We start from the raw sequence: 23,672 nt of genomic DNA on the forward strand, positions 1-23,672 counted from the left end.
CAAGCTCAGAAACGCCGTGACGACACCGGAAGCCGGCTTTACGGAGACGTGCGTGGTTTTCCCCGTTCGCGACGCGACGAGGGCGTAGCCGTGGCGACGCGTCGGGGCGCGTAGCACGCAGGCGTCGCCTTCCCTGCTCCTGCGCTGACAGGACGCGCGGGCCGTCACGTGAGGCAGGCGAGAGGCGCGCGGGCGGGCGGGTTCCGGGCTGCCGAGCCGGCTAAACGCCGCGGCGCTGCATCGCCCCGCCCCGGTGCTGCCGGGCTCCGAACTGCTCCGGGGCCGCGAGCCATGCGAGCTTCCGCGGGTGAGCGCCAGCGCGGGGCGGGCCTTGCGGGGACGAGGCGGGCCACCGGGTCCCCCTCGAGAGTGTCATCCGGGAGTAGGGCTTAGCAAGGTGGAGAGACGCTGTTCCCGGCGGCGAGGACCGCACGTGCCGAGGTGCAGATGCGGGATAAGCAGGAGTAGACGATAAACTAGGTAGTGAATGGAGCGAGCGAAGGCAAAGGGCGGTAAGGCATGTAGGGAAATGAGAGGTTCGTCCAGGCTCTTCTATGGAACTGTCCACTCGCCATCGCGATGAGTTCGAAGTGTCTCACACTTAAAACTGAGCTCCTGACCTTGTCTCCCCAAAACCCTTCCATAGCTTTCCCTATCGCAGTTAATAGCTTATTCCATCCTTTCAGCCACGCAGACTAGAGTCATCTTAACGTTTGTCTTTTCTCACGTTTGAGAAAATAAAAGTTAGTGTGTTGTTGTTAGGTGCCCTCGAGTGGGTTTCGACTCATAGGGACCCGATGTACAACAGAATGAAACACTGCCCAGTCCTGAGCCATCCTCACAATCATTAGGTTTGAGCCCGCTGTTGCACTCACTATGTCAGTCCATCTCATTGAGGGTCTTCTAGTTTTTCGATGGCCCTCTAATTTACCAAGCAGGTTGTCGTTCTCCAGGGACTGATCCCTCCTGATAACATGTCCAAAGTATGTGAGAGGTAGTCTAGCCATCCTTGCATCTAAGAAGCATTCTGGCTGTATTTCTTCCAAGGCAGATTTGTTCGTTCTTTTGGCGATTCGTGGTATATGCAATATTCTTCACCAGCACCGTGATCCAGAGGTGTCAGTTCTTCCTTGGTCTTCCTTATTCATTGTCCAACTTTCGCATGTGTGTGAGGCGATTGAAAACACCATGGCATGGATCAGGCACACCTTAGTCTTCAAGGTGACATCTTTGCTTTTTAACACTTTAAAGAGGTCTTTTGCAGCAGATTTGCCCAATGCAGTGCGTCATTTGATTTCTTGACTGCTGCTTCCATGGGTGTTGATCGTGGGTCCAAGAAGAATGGGGCATCAGGATTGGAGAAAGACTTCCTAACAACTTGCGATAAGCAGATGCCACAACCTTGCTTGCTGAATGTCAAGAGGACTTGAAACACTTAAGGATGAAAAATTAGCATGGGCTATTAAAAAAAAAAAATTGCCCTCCCATTTATTGGGTTGGAATAACAGACACGGAAAAAGCCAGTGACGAAATTAATAGGAAAAAATATTTCTTCCAGGGACATGCTGCCTCTGTAAATGACACAGCTCCCTTTCTCTGAGTGACTACTGCTTTATTCCAAAACCAGAAACTAAAGCTGTTGTCATCAAGTCCATTCCAACTCATAGCGACCCTGTAGGACAAAGTAGAACTGCCCCATAGGGTCTCCAAGGAGCGGCTGGTGAATTCAAACTGCCAACCTTTTGGTTAGCAGCTGAGGTCTTAACCACTGCACCACCAGGGCTCCACTGCTGTATTACTCGCTGAGAAATTTTGTTCTCTAAAATCATGGACTATTACAAACTTTGCTGTTTGAAATTATATCCGTAAAAATAAAACATCTCACTTTTACCTGGAGGGTCTAAGTCACTTAGACAAAGAGAAGCAGTCTCTATTTACAGTCTAGGTTCAGAGCTTCAGATAGGGGGTTTCTGGACACAGTAGTCCACATCTGCCTTTACTGCCCCCAGGGAGACAGGGCCCTGGGCCCCCTTCTCAATCCAGACCTGACGTTGGTCCCTTCACACACAATCCTGCTTTACTCCAAGTCTGTTCAGATACCGCTTCATTTATGCGTCACCCTGCTCTCAAAGCCAATGACTCTCTCGTTTCCTTTGTTTGGTGTGCAGTCTTGTGTGCAGTCTCCCTCATCGCCGTGGTAAATAAAGCTGACTTTGTGGGACTGTGGGTTTATATTTGTGGTCTAAGGCTGTTTGGGCTAGGGCACATTTTTCTCATTCAGTCCATAAGGAAATCGTGTTGGCTCTACCTTTAAAATCAACCCAAAATTTGACCATTTCTAACCCCCTCCTCTGCCCCAACCTTGGTTTTGGTCATTAGCACCTCGTAACTGGGCTATTTTAGTAGCCTCCTCACTGGTCTCCCTGCTTTCCACAGCCTGTTCCCCACAGGCAGCCAGGGGACCTGTGTTAACACCTGAGTCAGGTGAGGACCCTCCTTATCTCAGAACCCTTCCACAGCTCCCACCTCACTCCATAAAAGACAAAAAGATAAGGCTGGAACAGGCAGAAAGCAGGCCCACAAAGCCCTGCAGGAGCAGGTTCCCCAATACCGGTGTGACCTCATCTTCTCCCCTCTTCTGCCCCTCACTGTGCCCCAACCATTCCCTAGAATGGCAGGCACGTCACTGCCCCAGGGCATTTGCGTATGCTGTTCCCTCTGCATGAAAAGTTCTTACTTTTCTATCACCTCAGCGAGGCCTTCTGTGACCATTGACAACCACTCTATGTGAAATTGAAGTGGGCAGTCATGAAAGGGTTATTAAGGGTTATTAACCATCTCATAATAGTTGTTTTTCAGAAAAGTCTACTTTCGCTGCATTTTTCTTACAACTTTTACAGCACTTCACCATGATTGGTTGATTCCCCAGGTTTCTTCTCTTCTGCTAGCAGGAGGCAGAGGTGTAGGCACACTAACTCCCAATCTACCTCCTGTATCACCTTCCCGGGGGTGGCAGTAGTGAGCCGTCGCCATTTTTTTTTTAGGGCTGTGTGCAGTATTTTTAGAGCTGCATACAAAAACCCATTCACTAAAGTTATGCGGATTGTGCGCATCACAAGACTGAAGGTCCTCCTCTCACTGTTCATGCATATGTATGTCACTCCCTATAAAAGGAGCAGATCTGTCCTGGTTCAGGGAGCTGGCAGCCTTGGGTCACGAGACCATGCCTGCCTCCCAGTTCGCAAACTGTGAATAAACCCTTCTGTTCTTCCAGCCCTGTGCCTGGCTGACTTCAGTTCGCTGGTCTGCTTGACAAGAATCTATTAGTTGACAGCTTCATATGGCACCCCAGATGGGACTCAGTGGAGACTCCAGCTCAGCGTAAGTTAGGTCCTGAAACCTCCTCCGAAGGGCACCCTCCACCCTTCACTGGGCGGGGAGGACTTTCTGGGCGGCACCAACCCCGGACTGGACAACCCATGAGTCCCCTGTTGGAGAACAGAAACATTCCGACAGCACTGTGAAACAGATACCTATTTTTAAGTTTCATTTTGGAGTAGCTACTAAGTGGTGGATTGTGTCCTCAGTAACGGGTGTTATTAGGCCTTGTGGTGTTCTCCCTGTGTCCTGGGGCTGAGTCCCCACCTGCATGAGGGCACAGCCCTTGACCCCCACACCCGGAGGACACTTGGGGAGACTGTCGTTTTGTCCTGGGGCTGAGTCCTCACCACATGAGAGCTCAGGCCTCCATTGGGTCTTTTGTCTCGACCCCTGCATGTTTTTGGTCGGGATCTGGATGAGGAATATTGTTTTGTGTCCTGCATCCCCCTCCCCCGCCGCCCCCGCCACCGCCGTTTGTCTGGTGTGCTAGCTAGGGAGACTCAACTGGCTCAAATCCAGGACCCTCTGGGTGCAGGATGGTTTTCTCTTTCTTCTGAGGAGTGTACTGAAACATTCTAATTTTAGATACTGAGTCTCACCTAAGATATCAACTTAGTTGGAGCAAGATACACTCCTTGCAAATATTGGCTCTGGAAGGTGTGGTACTTGAATTTCGCCACCTGAGATTATCAGGGTAACTGAGTTTTGCGCCTCTGTATAGCCAGGGCCTCTCAAACACATCCTTCTCTTGGCTGACTAATTAGAAGGGATAAGATCCATAAACAAGACGGGCACTGGTCAGTCTGTCCCTAAATCATCCCCCTTAGAGTGGACCTTGACTCATTGGTATTTTTTAAGAACTGGTGACACTAGAAGGAAGCTTTTGAGGTTCCTCTGTCTAGGCCTCAGTATAACTTAGAAGACCAGGAGAAGTGGGCAGCCGAGGGAAGTTTGCGTTATAACAGCATTTTGCAGTTAGGTTGGTTTTGTAAGAAGACCCATAAGTGGGATGAGGCACCCTGTGTTCAAATGTTCATGACTCTGTCATAAGCAGGGATTACTACAGCAGTGGAAATTAAAGGCTCAGGTTAATCAGAAGTCAAACAAGTTCTCGAGGCAGAAGAGTCTGATGTCGTGCTGGGGCTTCCACCCCCATATAATCCTGTTTACCCTCAGATTCCCCAAGTGGTTCCCGCCAACCCTGGCCCCGGGGCCTCAGGGGTGGCCTCCCCCGATCCTGGGACCCCAGAAACAGGAATTGTCTCCAACCTCACACCCACAATGGTGCTACATTTGACCAGGGACAGTCCATTTCCTCAACTAGCCGGAGTACTGACAAGGAGGGTGATCCAGAAGTGGGCCAGTTCCCTTTAAGAGAGGCACCGGGAGCTTCTTGGATCAGGTAGACACTTGAGACTGTGTTGGCATCTCCTCCCTGGAGGGGAGGTGAGAGGGCAGAGGGGGTTAGAAGCTGGCGAAATGGACACGGAAAGAGAGAGTGGGGGAAGGGAGTGGGCTGTCTCATTGCGGGGAGAGCAATTGGGAGCATGTAGCAAGGTGTATATGAGTTTTTGTGTGAGAGACTGACTTGATTTGTAAACTTTCACTTAAAGTACAATAAAAATTAAAAAACAAACAAAAAGAGTTGGAATCAACTCTACGGCAGCTGGTTAACCCCTCTCTGACTAGTTGCCTGAGGAGCCCTGGTTGCACAGTGGTTAAAGTGCTTGGGTGCTCACCAAAAGGTTGGTAGCTTGAACCCACCAGCTGCTCCAGGGAAGAAAGATGTGGTAGTCTGTTTTCATAAAGATGACAGCCTTAGAAGCCCTATGGGGCAGTTCTATTCTGTGCTATAGGGTCTGTGAGTCAGAATCAACTCAGCGGAAATGGGCTTGTTTTTTGTTTTGTTTCATTTTGTTTTAACTAGTTGCCCATATTAAATTCCTTCTCTTAAAAAAAAAGAGAGAGAGGCACTGGCCAGAACAGGAGCGGGTGGAAGAATTAGGTCCCCTTCACCACTTCAGATTTGTTTAAGTGGAAAAATAATTTCCCAAAATACCATCAGGATCCTCAAAAGATGCACAATGTGTTTTCGTCACCGTTAGTGCCCATCAGCCCACCTCGGCAGACTGCCAGCCCCTGGTTGGCAGTTCTTCTCTCTTCGGAAGAGAGGAGAATAATTTTGGAAAAGGCTAGATGGTTTGCTGAGAATGAACACAATGAAGACCCCCAAAATCCTGACATACTGCCAGCCGATAACACAGTCCCTGGAGTTGACCCAGAGTGGGATTACGGTTCAAAGGAGGGCATGAGTAGTCTGAGGTATGATAGACAGTGCTTACTAAAAAAAAAATTATAGAAAGTGCTTACTAGAAGGCCTTAAAACGAGGGTACAGAAACAGAAAAACCTCTCAAAAATTTATGAAGTAATTCAGGAACCTAAAGAAAACTCCTTTGAGTTTCTCGACAGAATTTTCCAGGCCTTCCAGAGATACACTGGCATGGATCCTGAAACTACTGAGAATCAACGAATGGTTAATATCATCTTCAGAGGACAAAGCTCTATAGATCTCCACAAAAAACTCCAGAAATTGGATGGAGGACCAGGTATGCTTATCTCTCAATTAGTTGAAATAGCTTTAAAAATTTTAACAATAGGGACCAGGAACAAGAGCAGTGGGAGACTTCACCGAGCAAGACAATACGTTACCGTGCTGGCTGCAGTCTTGACTGGCAAACTTTTCCCCTCACCACATCAATTGGAATCAAGAGAATGGAAAAAAACCCACCAGCAGAACTTTGGCCCCCTGAAAAGGGACCAGTGTGCCTGCTGTCATAAAGAGGGACACTGGAAAAATGAATGCCCCGAACACGGCTAGCCGGCAAAACATGGTGAGTGATCCCCAACCATGATGGGGCCGGGGACTTCCCAAAGACTGGCTCAAAATGGGAGAGACTGTCACCATATCCCCCTGAAGAGCCCTCGGTAATAGAGGGAAGGCCAATACAATTCCTTTTAGACATAGGGGTTACCCACTCGGTTTTAAGTGATCCCCTTACCTTACCCTTGAGCACCAAAAGGACTCCAGTTGTCGGTGTGTCAGGAAAAGTAAATTATGAGAACTTTTTAAAGCCGGCTATATGTACGACCGGGAGCTCCAGTCTCACTCATTAATTCCTGTACCTACCAGAATGCACAACCCCCTTATTAGGACAAGATTTGCTCTCCAAATTAGGGGCCAGTATCTCCTTTCATGGGACTAAAAACCCAGTTATCCAAATCCAGACTGCAGCTGAGGAGGGCTGGCAGTTACGAGCAGTTTTCCTGCCTCAGGGGATAGAAGACCCCTCCCACATACCAGAGCACGTCCAGCAAGCAGTAGACCCCATTGTTTGGGCTAGTGTAGAGCCTAGGAGAGCAGTATCTGCAGTCCTGGTGGTAATCAAATTAAAGGAAGGGGTTAGAACTCCCAATCTAAAGCAGTATCCCATGAGAAGAGAGGTTCAAGAGGGACTTCAGAAACTGGTAACCCGATTCTTGAAAATAGGACTGCTTCAACCATGCCAGGCGAAATACAACACACCCATCCTGCCGGAAGAGAAACCCGACAGGGAATACAGGATGGTACAGGACCTGAGAGCTATCAACGAAATCACAAGTGATATCCATCCAGTTGTCCCAAACCCCTATACCTTGCTAGCTGTAATACCTGGAGACTGTAACTACTTCCCCATGCTTGACTTAAAGGATGCATTTTTCCACATCCTCATTGCCCAAGAATCCCAGGCACTGTTCGCCTTTGAGTGGGAAGACTACATCATGAGACACAAGTCCCAATTAACTCGGACTGTAATTCCCCAGGGATTTAAAAACAGCCCAGCCATCTTTGGGGAAGCGCTCAGTCGGGATCACCAGGGCCTCAAATTAGAGCAGGGCATCCTGCTCCAGTATGCTGACGTTCTTCTCATTGCCAGTAAAGGACATAAGGCTTCCGACCACAATACCATTAAGCTGGGATATAAAGTGTTGAAGGAAGAAACCCAGATACCCGGCTATAGGTCCAATATTTGGGATTCCTCATATCACAAGGAACTCGAACCCTGTCACCCACATGCAAGGAGGCCATTTATGCCACTCAAGAACCATCAAACAGACAGGAGCTCAGAGAGTTTTTGGGCATGGCTGGGTTTTGTAGGATATGGATCTGAAACTTTGGACTGATAACAACACCCCTTTACAAAGCTACATAAGAGCGGGATGAAGATCCATTCATTTGGTCTCCTAGGTGTCAACAGGCCTTTGAGGAAATAAAGGCTGCGTTATTAAAGGACTCCCTGACTTGGAAAAGCCTTTGTATCTTTACACCCATGAACGCAAAGGGGTGGCCCTGGGTGTCCTTACCCAGGGCCTGGGGCCTCACCAGAGACCCGTAGGATACTTCTCCAAGCAATTGGATTTGCCCACACAGAGATGGCCTTCCTGCCTAAGGGGGCAGTAACAGCTGCCTGTGAATTAATTCTAGAGGCTGAAAAACTATCTCTAGGCCAGCCTCTGACCGTGCATAGCTCTCAAACCATGATTGGCCTTCTGGAACAAAAAGGAGGGCTATGGCTGACCACAGGCGATAGGGTAAATACCAAGCCATCCTACTAGACAACCCAGCTGTAATTCTGGTCACTGGAACCCAGTTAAACCCAGCCACAGCATTGCCAATCCCTGAAAATCCTCCTCTAATACGTGACTGTTTGCAGACGATAGAAGAAACGTGCTCCAGCAGACCAGACCTTTGAGACACTCTTGCGAGGAAGGTCTTTAATGGTATGTTGATGGGAATAGCTTCGTAGAAGAAGGAAAGAGGAAGGCTGGATATGTTCTTGTTTTCGTCGAATCCCCACAGGTTGTCAAAGCCAAACCACTGCCTGTAGGGACTTCCGCCCAAAAGTCTGAACTTGTTGCTTTAACCCAAGCCCTAACCTTGGTAGAAGGTAAGACCCTGACAATCTAGACCAATTCCTGTTATGCCTTTAGGATAATCCACGCACATGTTGCAATACGAAAAGAAAGAGGACTTTTAACGTTAGCAAATAAAGAGATAAAACATGAGGAACAGATTTTGGCACTGATGAAAGCCATTCAGATGCCTCAACAGGTAGCAGTAGTTCACTGTAAGGGACACCAAAAGGAAAACACTCCTGAGGTGAGGGGTAATGCTCTGGCTGACTTCTCAGCAAAACAAGCAGCTAGAAGGACGTCCCAGACTGAAGAACCCCCGTCAGTAGAGGGCCTGATCATTCTGTGTCCTCAGGAATACTTTAATTCAACATACACAGAGCAGGATTATGAGTTAATACAGGAATGGGGATTTTCACTAGACCCCAACCAGTCAGTCACATGAGTGGTATAAAAGACCCTACGGGAATTACCGACTTAACACGACTCACAGCATGGCACATTTTGAGGGCCTTACACAAAGCCACCCGTTGGGGACAGGAGGCCACCGCCAGATGGATTAAGAGGCACTTTGCAGGGAAAAAGCTCCTTCGGATCATAAAAAGAATTCAAAGACAATGCCACACTCGCATCCAAAATAACCCTAAAAATGGCCTGTTCCATCCCCTGGTGTCCAGTTTACAGGAGAGGGTCCAGCTGAAGATTGGCAAGTAGATTTTACAACTATGCCTAAGGTACCTGGAAACTAGGTACTCCCTAGTATTTATAGACACTTTTTCCAGTTAGGTAGAGGCATTTCCAACTTGGATGGAAAAAGCTTTTGAAGTATCAAAGGTTCTGTTAGAACAAATTGTTCTAGGGTTCAGCATGCTTATCGTTCTTCATCAGACAATGGGCCAGCTGTTGTCTCTGAAGTAATTCAACAGGTATCAAAAGCACTCAACGTTACTTGGAGACTATGTGCTGCCTGGAGATCACAGTCTTCTGAAAAGGTAGAAAAAATGAATCATAATCTGAAGAACTATAGCAAAAATATGTCAAGAAACTGGACTAAAATGAATAAAGGCCCTACCACTGGCTCTCTTGAGGATTTGGATAGCCCCCAGACCAAACCAAAACCAAACCCACCGCCGTCGAGTCAATTCTGACTCATAGTGACCCTATAGGACAGAGTAGAACTGCCCTGTAGCGTTTCCAGGGAGCAGCACCTGGCGGATTGAAACTGCCGACCTTTTGGTTAGCAGCCGCCACCAGGGTTTCCAGCCTCCAGAAGCAGGCTTAGTTTAAGCCCCTATGAAAGGATGTATGGGAGACCCTTCCGAATAGATTGTGCTCAGTTTCCTAACAGTGAAGTAGATCCTAAAGGTCAGATTAGGACTTTTGTCTCATAAATTCAAGCCTCATTCACTGAAATAAAAGACTATGTGGCTTGGAGGCTTTTGGACCCACCTGATGGGCCCTTAGACCTCTTCCTGCTAGGTTGACTGGGTCTTGTTAAAACATTGGAAGGAGGATTGAGACCTCCAGTTGACATGGGAGGGACCCTATTTGGTGTTACTAACCATAAATTTTTCTCTGAAGCTTGAAGGAACAAAACCATGGGTCTGCTCTTCCCGAGTAAAACCAACAGCTGCCCCAACAAGCCTTGGTACCAGAGAACCAGACAACAAGATCGCGGAGCCTGACTGGACAGTAGATCCACGGGAAGGACTCAAGCTGTTGGTCTGAAGGCTCAGATCTGATAAGTAAAACTTTCTGCTAATAATGAATGTAGTGGACGTTTTAGGAATCGCATTTGCTGTAGCTCTTTGCCTAATACTGTGGCCTTTGCTTATCAGCTGCCCGTTTTTGGGTACACTTACTTCCTTTGGTGTTAAAGGTTTAATTCTCAAGAATTGCTTTTATGTTTAGAAAACTCTTAAGATGAAACCCCTTCTTACATTCCTCCTGGGTCTCTCTATACTATCCCCTTGGGCACAGGGCTCCGAAAGCTGGGAAAATAATTAATTTTACCAAGTTTCAAAAGCCATCAGTGAAGACCAGCCACTTCATTTATGTTGGATATGTTTTTCCCCTCCCACAGAAACATCAGGGAACCTCCAAATTCTCCCTGTGAGTAACTACTCACAGGTGCCACCCCCCACTGTCAACCGTACCAGCTTTCCCCCCAGAGACCCCTTGCTCCTCCCTTTCGCTAAATCCCCTACAGTTGGCTTTAACTGTACAGGAATTCTCAACAAGACCTACCCAGCAGGCATGTCTTTCAACATCTGGCTTAAAGGGGCACTAAACAAGACCTACATCAGGGCCCAGGCCCAGATAGAAAACTTAACTTTAATGGATAATTGGAATGTCTCCCGCCTCCAGGATTGTGAAATCTCCTTAAAAAATGCCAACAGCACTGTTCAGGTATGTTCCATGAGCAAGGTATGAAAGGGCAAGGGAGTTTGTCTAGTGAGTGTTTGGGAGGAGGAGAGCTGGGCGCTCGACTTCAACACCTCCGTCCAAGGAGAAAAGGCAAAACAGTCCTGTAATTCATTCCAGTGGGATTGTCGGGCCTACACACCCCCTTTTTCCCCCGGCCCGGGCTATTTTGGCCTGTTGGGACAAAATCTTTCTGAGAACAGGTGGCTAAGGGAGGCCCGAAATAATCTGACCACTATGCTTTTGAACGACTCTCTCTGTGCCCCGCAAGGATATGCCTGGGTGTGCGGTTACTCCCCACCACCTAGCAGTTCCTACCTAAGTATCGTTCTGATGGGTGGGTCCTTGAGTGTCTAGATCCTGTGATTCATGGGGGAGAATGTACCTTACGCTTCTTAACACCAACCCAGACTTCTACAGATCCTTGTTCCTTGAAACGGTACCCAACACAAACGGGCTATAACACTGATTCTGGCAGGAATTGGAGCCGCCATAGGAATGCTCACTCACCCCTAGCAAGTATTCACCTATCACGAGGCTACTTAAAAAAATTTAACCCAGACCATTGAGACCATAGCATGGTCCACAAACCAGGCAGTAGAGACCCAACAAAAATCCTTAGACTCCCTGGCCAAAGTGGTCTTGGACCACCAGATTGCCCTGGACTGCCTGTTGGCAGAACAAGGAGGAATGTGTGCAGTAGCAAACACCTCTTGCTGCACATACGTAAATTCCTCTGGCCAGGTTGAGATCAATGTGAAAAAGATACATGATCAGGGTTTGTGGCTCCATAATTTTAACCAGGAATCAAATGCCCAGGCTATATGGCAGGCTGTAAAAAGTACACTTCCCTCACTCACTTGGTTTCTTCCCTTGTTAGGTCCCCTGGTTGCACTTCTCTTATTGTTCTTTGGTCCCTGTATATTCAAGCTGCTTGTTAGATTTGTGCCTTCTAGGATTTAAAAATTCCATTTACAAATGATGTTCCAACAAGGCTTTTGATGTATCCCTCCAAATAAAACTGAGTCAATTCTGTGAGGGCCCTATAGACCAAGACCAACACCCCTGTTCAGCTTCAAGAAATTAGAGAAGAATGACCTCTGCCCCTATTTCCCTTTTACATTAAAGGGAGACGTATTAGAGGAGGGAATGAAGCAGACAGTCATGAAAGGGTTATTAAGGGTTATTACCCATCCCATAATAGTTGTTTTTCAGAAGAGTCTGCTCTTGCTACGTTTTCGTTAACAACTCATACAGCACTCACCATGATTGGTTCATTCCACAGGTTTCTTCTCTTCTCCTGGCAGGAGGCGGAGGCACAGGCACACTAACTCTGAATCTACCTCCTATACGACCTTTCTAGGGTGGCAGTAGCGAGCCGTCACCATTATTTTTAGGGCTGTGCGCAATATTTTTAGAGCTGTGTGCAAAAACTCATTCATAAAAGTTATGTGGACTGCAGGCACATCACAAGACTGAAGACCCTCTCCTCACTGTTCATGCATACGTATGTCACTTCCTATAAAAGGAGCAAGTCTGCCCTAGTGCAGGGAGCTGGCAGCCTTAGGTCATGAGACCCTGCCTGCCTCCCAGATTGCGAACTGTGAATAAACCTTTCTGTTTTTTAACCCTGTGTCTGGCTGACTTCAATTCGCTAGTCCGCTTGACAAGAACCTATTAGTTGAAGGCTACAAAATTGTAACCCTCCCCCATTTGCACACATATTCTCCCTATCAAAAAAAAAAAAAAAAAATTTTTTTTTTTTTATCTCTTGCTTTATTTTTCCCCTTAACTCTTTCTACTATCTGGCATATTAACACGTTTGATGTATTCATTTATTGTCTCCCCTTATGGTGAAATGAGTTCCTTTATGTGGCCTTTTGCCTTGGTTCTTTGGAAAAATTGCTTGAGAGATTTTTCTCCCTAAGCCCAGAAGGGTTATATTTGCCCTAGTTCTCTACTCCAGAGGGTTTGTTACATTTCCTGGGTAGGCTGTGAACAACTTCTGGTTTGATAGTTTTTCTCTGGTCCTGGGCTGCAGCCTGCCCTGTGGTTGGTATGTGATTGGCCAATATATTATGCAAATGAAGTGACTGTAGACTATGCAAATGAAGTGATTATCCAAACCAAAGAACCCATTGCTGTCAAGTCAATTTTGACGCATCGCAATCCTGTAGGACAGGATAGAATTGCCCTGTAGGGATTCCAAGGCTGTAATCTTTAAGGAAGTGGACTGCCACATCTTTTTTCCTACAGAGTGGCTTGTGGGTTTGAACAGCTGACCTTTCTGTTAGCAGCTGAGTGCTTAACCACCGTACCACCAGGACTCCGTCTCTGCCTCTTAAGAACTGACTTTGTGCAGATTCTCATGTGTTATTCAGACACCCCCCCCCCCAATTAGAACGTTAGCTCCGTGAAGGCAGGAACTTTCGTTTGTCTCGTTCCCTTTTGGTCTCAGCATCTAGGACAGTGCCTGACACATAGTGGGTGGTTGGTAAATCCTTGTTGGGTGAATTCGTTTCAGATGGGCTGCCCAGGAAACTCAGCAGTCCATGTCCCAGCTGTCCTTTCAGGGACTCCGGTAAAGGGCAGGAGTACAGGGGAGACCTTAAGCCTGGATCAGTGTGTCTAGACTTGCTTTTTTAAATACAGTGAAACCTGTGAGAGCCAGAACTCAGCAGGACTGCCTTGTTTTTCTGGGTCTCGCAAGTTTTCCGCTTTTGACAGGGTGCAGTCTCACCACTTTTTTTTTTTTTTAATTATGCTTTAAGTAAAGTTTATAGTTCAAGTTAGCTTCTCATACAAAAATTTATATACACATTGTTATGTGACCCTAGTTGCTGTCCCTATAATGTGACAGTACACTCCTTTCCACCCTGGATTTCCCGTGTCCATTCAGCCAGCTCCTGGCCCTTTTTGCCTTCCCATCTCGCCTCCGGACAGAAGCTGCCCACATAGTCTTACATGTCTGAGCTAAGAAGCATGCTCCTCACTGGTATCATTTTATATCTTATAGTTCAGTCTAATCTTTGTCTGCGAAGTTGGCTTCGAGAATGGTTTCAGTTCTCTACTAACAGAGAGCCCGGGGTACATGTCTTCCAGGGCTCCTCCAGTCTCAGTCAGACCGTTAAGTCTGGTCTTTTTACTAGAATTTGAATTTTGAACCCTATGTTTCTCCTGCTCCATCAGAGACTGTTGTGTTCCCTGTCAGGGTGATCATTGGTGGTAGCTGGGCACCATCTAGTTCTGGTCTCAGGGTGATGGAGTCTCTGGTTTATGTGGCCCTTTCTGTCTCTTGGGCTCATATTTTCCTTGTGTCTTTGGTGTTCTTCATTCTCTTTTACTCCAGGTGGGTTGGGACCAATTGATGTATCTCATATGGCAGCTCACTAGCTTTTAAAACCCCAGACACCACTCACCAAAATGAGATACAGAGCATTTTCTTAAGAAACTTTGTTATGCCAATTGACCTAGATGTCTTCTAAAGCCATGGTCCCCAGACCCCCACCCCCTTACCATTTTTCTGTCACTCGTTTCAATGGAAAATATTTGCGTTCTCCGTCACTGAGAGGTTTCCACCTTACACAGGTTCCGGCTTTAGCATGTTTACTGTCTGTCACTCTGAGACCATTCATTAATTCGCCAACTCCTTGAGCGTCTCCTGGAGTAAGTAGGCCCCCGCTGGGCACAGAGGACCATGAAAGATGTGGTTGTTGCTCTGACAGATGAGGGTTGAACACTACAGAACTGAGTACTCAACCTGGGAGTTGTCAGTGATCCTTTCTTTTCTTAAGCACTGTGGCCCCCATCTAGTCCATTAACCCATCCTATGACTCTACCTTCAAGGCATACTCCCATCCTGCAACCACCACAACAAAATCCACAACACCTTGGCAATACAACTATAAATGCAAATAGTAAAATCCTGACTATGCTATTAGAAAATAAGAAGAAAAGCGCATTCCCAGTTGACCATCTCTACAGTCACCACCACGGTCCAGGCTGTCACCATCTCTTATTGAGACACCGTGATAGCTGCTTACTGCTCTACCAGCTTCCACTTTTGCCTCCCTGACAGCAATGACAATAATACCTTACTTGGCACTTCCTGTGTGCCCAGCCCCGTTCTGAGTGCTATACACACAATTCCAGGAGAAAGATGACAGCCGTACACAGCAGCTGGATGACTGTGTAAAACCTAAACTGGTTCATATCTTCACTGCTTAAATTTACAATGGCGTCCTAGTGACTAGAATGGAATCCAGACTCTCGGTCTTGACCCACAAGCCCCTTCCTACTCTGGGCCCTGATGCCGTCCCTCCATGGCCCCATCGGCTGCCCACCCATCCCTGTCTATGAGGTCCAGCCATACTGTCCACCAGGCCACTCCTCACACAGGCCAGGCCCATTTCCACCTCAGGGCCCATCCGTGAGTCAATCTTGCAGAACCCACTTAGCTAGGAGTTGGGTGAGGGGAATCTCCCAAAGGAGAGTCAGGAGAGATTGGGTAGGAGACAAGGTAGAACATATTAAGGGGAGTGGCTGCCCGGCAGCTAACATTCATTAGCTCTGTTTTAGGTCCTTTTGGGACCAAATGATGGTCATCTCCAGTAACGGGCTGGGGGAGGGTAGTTATTAATTAGGAGTTGAATCTGCTGCCAGCAGCAAAATCCTGAAATAAAAGTGGCTCAGTTTCCTAGTGCTGCTGTAACATAAATACCACACATGGATAGCTTTAAGGAACAGACACTTGCTCACACTTCTGGAGGCTAAAAGTCACAGTCAGTGTCTCAGCTGTGTCGATTCCTTCCTTGTTGGTAGCTCAGGGCATTCCTTGGTGCCTTGGGAATCCTCGCATGGCATCCGTCTTCCCTGTGTGTGCATGTGTCTGTGTCTATGCCACTTTTTATATAACTGAAAAGAGATTAGGTTTAGGATCCACCCTGCACTGGTATCACCTCAACTGATAAGAGTTGATTATGTCACGTTAGATTGCGTTATGGAAAGTGATTATATCTATAGGTCTAGGGGTTAGGATTCGAACACAAATTTGGGGGTGACAATTCAATCCATAATAGTGGCTTAAATAAGTTAGGAGGTCCATAGGAGTCAGCATGGTTAAGTTAGGCTGCAGTAACAAACCGTGCCCAAATCTCAGTGGGTTACCTCAACAAAGGTTTGTTTCCTCTCACACCATGCCCCTTAGAAGTCGTTTGTGGCTCTGCTGTACACTGTCTTAATTGTCACTTTGGAGCCACCCTTACTTGGGATATGGCTGTCTTGTGGGAGGGTAAAAAGAAGATGAGGGACTCACCCAGTGGCTCCTGATAAATTTTATAATCAGAAGTGGCCCATGTCACTTTCACTCACGTTCCTTTGGCCAAAGCAAGTGTATGGTAAACCTCGTGTCAGTCAGGTGGGGATGTATAATCTTCACGTGGGAGGGGCAGTGAATATTTTGAAAAATAATACATTCTACCACAGGGTTTATCTTTCTCTCATAGGAACAAATACAGGGGTTGGCAGACCAGCACTGGTGCGGCAGCTCCACAATCATCAAGGATGAGGGTCCTCCGACCTTTCTTTTCCGCCATCCTTAGCACGCGGCTTCCGTCCAAATGGCTGCCAGCACCCTAGTCGTAGCTCCGTTCCAAGCAGGACGGAGGGAAAGAGGAAAGAGCAAAAGGTGCTCACCTCCTGACCCAGGCAGCCCCCTTTACAAAGCCTTCCCAGAAACCCCACCCAGTGACTTACTGGTCACCCCCAGCTACAAAGGATGTTGGGAAATGTGACCTTTTAGTTGGGCGTTTAACCACTCAAGATATTTTGGGTTCTGTTAGTAAGAAAGAAAAAAAGAACTTCTAGCAGTGTATGCCGCTCCGTGGTCTAAATAAGATGACTAGCGAAACTAACATATTCTACATAAAGGGGAAAACTAGCTGTCAACCTAAGGTAGCTTTTCAAAGAGAGATAAATCAAAACTAAGCCAGTTGAATCCATTCTGACTCAGGGCAGCCCTATGTGTGTCAGAGTAGGACTGCGCTCTGTAGGGTTTTTCAATGGCTGATTTTTTTGGAAGTGGATCACGAGGTCTTTCTTCTGAGGTACCTCTGGGTGGACTCAAACCACCAGCCTTTCAGTTAGCAGCTGAGCATGTTAACCATTTGCACCACCAGGGGCTCCCAAAGAGGGACATTCCAATCATAAAGGTCCTCATCCAGAGGAACAAAAGGGAATAAGAACGAGACCAAATTGGCGAGAGGTTTTTGTGATATTCACTTCCCTCCTTTGCCCTTTGGGCTGTTCTGATTCCATGGGAGAACCCCCACCCACTTTAGGGTACCACCCCAGATGTCCCACATTGCGCTCAAGCATTCATTGGCCAGAACTTAGTGACATGGCCCCATTCAGCTGCAGAAGGGACTGGAAAAGATAGCCTTTTAGCAGGGCCCGTTATGGCCAATCAAAGAGTCCTCTGGCAGTCTTGGCAGGCTGGGAGGAGGGGAAGTGCTGCTGTAAGGGGTCTCCTGTGTGGGTCCAGAGAGAACAGGGGAGGGGGGACGTGCTGCTGTAAGGGGTCTCCTGTGTGGGTCCAGGGAGAACAGGGGAGGGGGGACGTGCTGCTGTAAGGGGTCTCCTGTGTGGGTCCAGAGAGAACAGGGGAGGGGGGACGTGCTGCTGTAAGGGGTCTCCTGTGTGGGTCCAGAGAGAACAGGGCTGATGAGAGCATTTGGATTCCAGACAGGAGTTGAAGGGACTGCAGCGGCCAGGCTCCTTGGCCCTGCGCCTTGGGGTTCTGCTCTTTGGGTACCACAGCTCTTCTCTGGGTCATGGCTGGCAGCCTCTTTAGCTAGTCTCCTTCCGTGCACTTCCCAGTGTTTCTTTACGCAAAGACAAGCAAATCTGAATATATGTTATTTCCCCCTTTATTACTGTATCCGTTTCCTGTAGCTGCAGTAACAGGCTCCATGTCTTAAAACAACGGAATTTTACTCTGACGTTTCTGCGGGCCAGAAGTCTAACTCCGTTTCACTGTGCAGCAGTCAAGGTGTTAGCAGGGCCACACTCCCTTGAAGGCTCTAGGGGAGAATCGGTTTCTTTCCTCTTCCAGCTTCTGGTTGTCTGCAGGCTTTCCTTGTGTGTGGCCACACCACTCCAGCCTCGGCCTCGGCGGTCACATTGCCTTAGCCTGTTCTGCCTGGGGTAATATCTCCCTCTGCTTCCCACATTAAGGATACTTGTGATTGCATTTAGGGCCCACCCAGATAATCCAGGATTATCTCAAAATCTTAATTTAATCACATCTTTTCTCATATAAGGTACTAACAGGTTCCAGGAATAATTGTTGTTAGGTGCTGTCGAGTCAGTTCGGACTAATAGTGACCCATGTACAACAGAACAGAACACTGCCCGGTCCCGCACCATCCTCACAGTGGCTACGCTTGAGCCTGTTGCCACAGCCACTGTGTTGATCCGTCTTGTTCAGGGTCTTCTTCATTTATGCTAACCCTCTATGTAAGGTTTTCTCTGGTCAGTTTTTTCAGAAGTAGACTGCCAGGTCCTTCTTCGTCTGTCTTAGTCTGGAAGCTCCACTGAAACCTGCCCACCATGGGTGACCCTGCTGGTATTTGAAATACCAGTGGCATAGCTTCCCGCATCACAGCAACACACAAGCCACCACAGTGTGACACACTGAGACAAGTGGTGGTCCATTATTCAGCCTACCACAGTTACTGAAAGAAGACGCTCTGTTGGGGACCTTGTTTTCTTCACATGAGCCTGACATCAGCACTTCAGTTCATAACATGCCCCTGCACTCTGTGGTATAGCTGCGGGGTCTCCTTTTGTGTGGGCGTGCCCGAGTTGACTTCCTCTGCTTCCTGTACGTGGTACTGTCCCCCACTCTCCAACACTCCATCCAGCTGTGGTCAAGTTGACTCCAACTCATGGCAACTGCCATGGGTGTCGAGACTAGAACTGTGGTCCGTAGGGTTTTCAGTGGCCAATTTTTCCACTCATCTCTCTCCTTCTTTGACAGAGAGCAGGCGTTAGGCTCGCAGCTCTCCGTAGGCAAAGGTAGCTAGACAGCATTTGATAACATTCCCTTTTGTTTCTGTAGCTAACTTCTGTTCGTGAAATTGATATTGGTTTCCTACTTTCCATTGGGTAAAGTTTCTCTTTTAGATACCTTTGATTAATGTTTAAAGTTGTTCAGTGTTAAGAAAACTAAGGAAATAATGGAGCGGGATACTGTGGAATGGGACACAGATGACTGACTAGTTACCTGACACTGCCTACCAAAATAGTCCACAGTTTAGCAGTTGAAAACAACAAACGCTTGTTGTCTGAGAGTTTCTGGAAGCTGCCGCAGGACAGACTAGCCAGAATTTAATCACATGGCCACTCCTGGCTGCAAATGAGGCTGGGAAATGAGGTCTTTATTGTGGGCAGCCTTGAGCTTGGCTGTAAACAGAGAATTGTATTACGCTGTAAAAGGGCAAGAACAGACACTGGGGACAAGGGGCACCAGGACACAATTAGGAGCAGTTGGACACCTTTGGAACCCTGGTGGTGCAGCGGTTAAGAGCTTGGTTGCTAACCAAAAGGTCACCAGCTGCTCCTTGGAAACCCTATGGGGGCTGTGAGTCAATTGACTGCAGCAGGTTTTGTTTTGTTTTGGGGGCACCTTGAGAGGGGTGCTTGATCAGATTAATCTCCATCCCTCCCCACTGGAAAAGCTTTCGTTTAGTGAATTAAAAAAAAAAAACTTTGTAATAGATGTTTTGAATCATACGACAAAGATAGAAAAGTATAACAGATTCTCATGTGCCCATGGCTCGGCCCGACCAGTTACCAACATTTTGCCAGTCTTGTTTCATTGCCGTCCCCTCCAACCCACCCACTCCTTTACTGATTTTTTTGTCTTCCAGTATTTTAAAGTAAATCACAGCCATCACATCTTTTGCCCACAAATGTTTCAGAATGTCTCTGTACAGATGACTATTTTAAAAGCATTTGTTGTTGTTGTTGTTGTTGTTAGGTCCGTGGAGCCGATTCTGACTCATGCTGACCCCACGTGACAGAGTAGAACTGCCCCATAGGGTTGTTTTTTGTTTTTTTTCCACAATAGCTATGCTTTGTTGAACATATATGTGTCTAGCACACTGGACTAGCCAGTTTACCTATGCATTTTTTTTTGTTTTAATTTTGTTGTTGAGAATATACACAGCAAACATACACCAATTCAACAATTTCTACATGTACATCCAGTGACATTGATCACATTCTTCGAGTTCTGCAAACATTCTCACCCTCCTTTTAACATAAACTCACTGCCCCCTAAGGTTCCTATCTGATCTTTTGAGTTGCTGTTATCAATTTGATCCCATACAGATAGTTGTTAAAAGAGCATATTGCTCAAGGCAGACCATTTTTTACTAGTTAAACTATTGTTTGGTTTTAAGAAGACTTCAGGGGATATTTTGGTTTTAGGTTTAAGAATTATCTCAGGGCAGTGTTTTCAGGGGTTCACCCAGCCTACATGAATCCAGAAAGTCTGGAGTCCATGAGAATTTGAAATTCTGCTCTGTGTTTTCACCCTTTTGATCAGGATTCCCTTATAGAGTCTTTAATCAAAATGCGCAGTAATGGTAGCCAGGTACCATCCAGTTCTTCTGGTCTCATGGCAGAGGAGGCAGTTGTTCTCGGAGCAGTTAGCTACACATGACATCTCCTTGCCCTGTTGCTGACACTTCTTCTTTCTGTGTTGCTCCAGGTGAATAGGGACCAATTATTGTGCCTTGGATGGCTGCTTCCAAGCTTTTCAGACCCCAGGCACTATGCAACGAACCAGGAGGTAGAACAGAAGCACTGAACATGTTATTAGGTCAGTTAGCGGGCATGTTCCATGAAACCATGACCTAAACCTCCAAACCAAGGACCCAAATCCCATGAGTTGTTTGGTTGTACACAAGCAGCCCCAGCAGCTACTCTTTTTTTTCTTGGTCGTCGTCATGAATATGTCTCATCACACAGCTTTGGTCAGTTCAACTTTTTACAGGTGTACAACTTACTGACAGCAGTTAAAATAATTGGCTGTGCAACCCTACCCGTAATCAATGTGATTTTCCATCACCGATAAACCAAAACTCAGTACCCCGTAAGCAATACCCCCATCCCTGCCCTCTCCCTGCCATCCCTGGTGACCACTAGTAAACTTTGGTCTTTATACATTTGTCTTTTCTTGTCTTTTTATGTAAATGACCCATAGGGTTTTACAGTCTGTAATCCTTACGGGAGCAGGTCAACATGTCTTTTCTCCCGTGGAGCCGCTGGTGGGTTCCAGTAGCCGACCTTTTGGTTAGCAGCCAAGCACCCCATCATTGTACCACCAGAGCTACTCTTTAGACACGTAAACTATTACAGTTATCACACCTAGCAAAATTAATTCTATATATCATCTAATACGTAGTCCATGTTCAGTTTTTCCAGGTTGTATTAAAAATGCCTTTTATAGAACGGTTTATTGGAAACCTGCATTGGGTCCTTACATCTCTCTCAGTCTACAGTGCTGCCCAACCTCATGTTATGTGCTTGTGGAAGAAACTTTTTCACTTGACTGTTAAATGAATAACTTCTTCTGTAAGGTCAGCACGAAGCTGGTCCCTGTGAAACGGAGGTTAAAGCTATCCCAAATGTCCAGCTTTTCCAAACTGCTTGCCCACTCCATCACCTCTAACGTCAACTACTGCTCCTCCCATCAGTAATCTCCCTCCTGTCTTTGGATTCTGTAATTCACTGCAGCGTCTCACAGAACTCAAGAACTGTGTCAAGGAAATAGCTCATATCGTTATGGAGGCTGGCAAGTCAGGCATAGGCTTCTCGTGACTTATATGGTCCCAGCAGACAGCAGGCTGCTGGCTCACAAAGCTGTGGAAGCTGGTGAATCAGGTCAGACGATAGGCTGCTGGCTCATGGGCCTGTGGAAGCTGGGAAATCCCAGAATTGGCAGGTCAGATGGCAGGCCACTGACTCAAGTCCCAAGAACCAAAGGTCAGACAATGACGAGCCAGACACAGGATCCAGATGCAGAGAGAACAGACCCCACCAGAGCACCCACATGTATACACTGGATGCAGGCCACAATCCAGGGAACGGCATAACTTGAGTAAGGGTGGGACTTGAGTCACACCCTCCTGCAAGGCTGTGATTCAAGACAGCCCGCATTAATCCTGCCTAATTAACATATCGAGGTTAGGATTTATAACACGTAAAGTGGAGGATAATTAGATTCCAAAATGGAGGAAAACCACACAATATTGGGAATCATGGCCTAGCCAAGCTCACACACGACACTAACCACCACAATTCATTAGGGTTCCATACATCTTATATGCATGGTCCCAACTAACCATTGTGTGGGAGTCACAAGCCTATGGGTGCAAGGGCCATAATAAACAATTCACTGCACCACAAACCATCCCATGGCTCTTCTACCCATTGGCCCTTTCATACTTGAAGGATTAACTTCCCCCTCCCAATCATTTTACCGGGTAAAACAGTCATTAACAATTAGTCCTTCAGTAGGGCAGAGTCCTCAGGGTGAGGTTACTCAGGTACCAGCCATTCAGATCTGCTCTGGGGGTCCATCTGATCCAGTCGGCGTCTCCAAAGTCATCCTCTCCTCACCCTCTCTGGCCTCTGATAAAAATTTAACTGAGAGATTATGCCCTTGCTCCGAGTCTCCCTCAGAGTATCAGCATAATGTTATATTTCTCCTGCTGCATAACCCATTTGTTCATTCCTTTACCTTCAGGTATTATTTCTGTGTCCTTCCATTTGTCATTTATTTTTATCCAAACTTTTCCACCTTGGGAAGGGACATCAGATTCAGCTGCTGTGCTAGTCCAGACTGCTGGTAGCAAGACCAGTCTAGCAAGTGCTTCCCCCTCAGTCCACTACCATTCACGTTGGGTACACTAGTGGGTTATCTCAACCACTAGGCAATACAGCAGCATTCACTGGCAACCCCAATTTCGCCAGATGGCGGGGGGAGGTAACATCCACCCATCAGGCCCTTGGGAATTCCGGTGTACACGTTCAGATGTATAGTCTCTTACTTAGGGAACATACCTGCTTCTGGCACCTGTGCCTGCATCCCTTGTCCTTGGACCGTAGCATCTGGCAAGAAAACAATTTTAGATGATGTAGGGAAGAACCGTACGGGGGTATCAGCATCCTCCCCGCCCCCCACACTCTGCTACATTGCCCAGAGGAGCATAGGAATCTGTCCACTGTTGATTCTCCCAGGGCCACCCTCATGCTGAGTGTGAGTATACACTCATGAAGGCATATGAGCCAGCCCTTCGTGCCTTTATCTCCACCTTTTTAGATAACAAATGTTTCAATTGCCCATTCCGATGTTCTGTGAAACCATTACTCTGAGGGTGGTACGCAACAAAGGATGTCCATTTAATATGTTTCTTGGCCCACTGCTGCACCCTGTGTGCTGTAAAGTGTGTTCCTGGTCCAAATTGGTATAATCTTTTGATCCAATTCCTTAATGATGTTTTTGGTGTTTGCATCTGTTACGGGATATGCAAAGCCTAGTCCAGAGTGAGTATCTATTCCTGTGAGGACCCATTTGTAGTGACCTGGTGCCACTGGCGTCATCGGTCCAGTATAATCAACTTGCCAGCTATGTGTGGGGCCTTCCCCCTGGGGTATCTGCCCCATAGCCATCTGCAACCTCTGTTTTCTTAATGGCAGACAGAGCAGTCCTTGTTGGCATTTTGTGCCTCAGAGGGTGCAAAAGAGATGTAATCTTGTTCCAACCCATTTCTGCATTGCTGTAGCACCCCTATGTCCACTCATTTCATGAACCCAACTGGCCACCTCAAGTGAGCATACAAACAAG

General features: G+C 47.1%; 1 long non-coding RNA gene across 4 annotated transcripts; it reads left to right on the forward strand.

Moving 5' to 3' along the window:
* Positions 1-215: 215 nt before the first annotated feature.
* On the forward strand, positions 216-20,178 carry LOC104847153 (uncharacterized). Of its 4 annotated transcripts, none has more exons than XR_010323297.1 (4): positions 216-307; positions 3,275-5,988; positions 9,914-10,741; positions 12,042-20,178. It is a non-coding gene; the product is annotated as an uncharacterized LOC104847153 (long non-coding RNA). The 4 variants fall into 4 exon arrangements; XR_010323296.1 differs by lacking the exon at positions 216-307 and adding an exon at positions 6,040-6,273 and having other exon boundaries at positions 314-3,381; XR_010323294.1 differs by lacking the exon at positions 216-307 and having other exon boundaries at positions 314-5,988.
* The last annotated feature ends 3,494 nt before the right edge of the window (positions 20,179-23,672 follow it).

The sequence above is a fragment of the Loxodonta africana genome, chromosome 11 (genome assembly GCF_030014295.1).
Source record: "Loxodonta africana isolate mLoxAfr1 chromosome 11, mLoxAfr1.hap2, whole genome shotgun sequence".
NCBI classification, from domain to species: domain Eukaryota; kingdom Metazoa; phylum Chordata; class Mammalia; order Proboscidea; family Elephantidae; genus Loxodonta; species Loxodonta africana.